Source organism: Tasmannia lanceolata, unplaced genomic scaffold (assembly GCF_043159265.1).
Source record: "Tasmannia lanceolata isolate RefF3 unplaced genomic scaffold, GAP_Taslan_0.1 ptg000015l, whole genome shotgun sequence".
Taxonomy (NCBI): Eukaryota; Viridiplantae; Streptophyta; class Magnoliopsida; order Canellales; family Winteraceae; genus Tasmannia; species Tasmannia lanceolata.
The window spans coordinates 11,294,134-11,296,312 of NW_027518692.1; positions in this window are offsets into that span (position 1 = coordinate 11,294,134).

A 2,179-nucleotide genomic window follows, 5' to 3' on the forward strand; every position below is an offset into this window, starting at 1 on the left:
AACCTTCCATGACAAACCCGTCAGGTTGGTTCATATAGATTTTCTCTGTGAGGTCTCTATTAAGGAAAGTTGTCTTTACATCCATTTGATGCACAACATACTGCTCAATAGATGCAAAAGCAAGAAGAATTCTTATCTTAGACAAATGACAGACCGGTGAGTAAACATCAAAGTAGTCTATCCCACTTACTTGAGTATAACCCTTAGCTACTAAACGTGCTTTATACCGAGCTATGGATCCGTCGGGATTAATTTTCTTCTTTAAAACCCATTTACAGCCTACAGTCATAGCCCCTTTTGGCAAATCGACTAGCTGTCAGATTTGATTTTGTAACAGAGAGCTCATTTCATCATCAATGGCTTCTGCCCATAACAAAGAGTCCCTAGATCTCATCGCTTCCTTATAGGTTGGTGGATCATTCTCTAAATTGTAGGTCATAATGTCCTTACCAAAGGTCTTGGGTATTCGATCTCTTGTAGATATTCTTAAAGGTTCTGATTCAAAAATCAGTGTGGGACGGGTGTCAGAAATTTCAAAATGAGTCTCCAACTATGACGATTTTGTAAAAACAATCATCTGGTTTGCTAATATGCAGTTGAGGTCATGCCATTTGGCCATGTTATGCAAAAGGGGTCAGGTCGAGACCTTTCCTACGGCCCTGTTTGGATTGCAAGAAAAATATTTCTGATGGAATTGTTTTCTTAGAATTTGTTTTCTTTCTATAATTTGAGGCAAATGATAGATTATGGCTTGTTTAGAGGGATATTATCATAAATTGAAGGTACCTATAAGTAAAAATTGAATCGTATAGTTTCAATTCATCTTTTTTATGCGTTAAAAAGGTAAGGAAATTTAGAAATGTTTTCCAAACTTTTCAAACAAAATTCCCACAATCAAAACAGGACCTAAGGGAATGCAAGAAGTTTTTAATTAAGACAAGAATGCCCTTTATTTTTTAAAAGACAAAAATACCTTGGGTAATGATTTCAGCGCTCCAATGTTTTGATAAACATGCGCTCACTTGTTTGTCGTGTAGTATTTAAAGGGTTTTAAGAGCTTTTTGAGAACTGTAATATCCTCTGAAATTCCTTTAAATACTACACAACAAACAAGTGGAGCGCATGTTTATCAAAACATTGGAGGCAGAAATCATTTCCCAATACCTTTTGTTATAGTTTTTAGTACGATGACAATTTGGAGGATGGTTAAGGTATTATACACCTGTAGAATGCAGTTAGGGTGGCCATCTACGATGTACATGCCAAACACACAAAGAACGATGGCGAAAGTAAAATGATTTGTTGTGGAAGAAGATGCAAGCCTAAATTTCAAATCCAACACTAATATTTCATAATTATATTTAGGGATTTGCTAGGGTCCATCGCAGAAGGCATTTTGCGGGTGGTCTGTTGCATGTCAGACCAGCCACCTCATGAATAAAGACAACAGCTTTTTTCTCCATTCACGAGGTGGCTGGTCTGACATTCAACAGACCGGCCGCGAAATGCCTTTTGCGATGGACGCTTGCAATTCCCTTATTCAGTTGGAAAGCATGTAGATGGAAATAATATTTTTTAGGGATATCAATATGAATTGTAGGTGCCGTAGTGCCGGTGAATAAAACTTGAACTGCAGTGGCTCCAAGGCACTTTTTTTTCACGTGAAATCAAGAAATGGAAAAACATGAAATTTTGGAAAAGTTTTTCTTTTCCAAAAAATTCATACAATCCAAACCTGGCCTAAATGATAATTGTCCATTTCTTTTCCAAATCCAAAAAATTAAAATAAACTACAGTAAAACCTACTGGGACAAAATCTCATATTTGGATATAGGTCTCAAAATCCAAATATAAGGGGACAAATTCACGAGAAATTATATGGTGATCGACGGGCCATATAAACACGTACCCATATCAAATATCAAGGGTGATACCTCTGTCTGCTGGGGTCCACTCAAAAGCAAATCATCCCACATTGGAAAAATGAGTGGATGCGGATGTGCTATAAGGGAATGGGCACCCTCCCTCTAACGGCTAGCTTTTAGGGGTGAGTTCTACCCGGTTAAATTCCCAACAAATGGTATCAGAGCACAGGGCCTGGTAACCCCGGTTTGCCTCTTAGGGCGGAAACGTCCCTCGGGGAAGATCTAAGATAGCCCGGTGTAGTATCTCGTGGTCC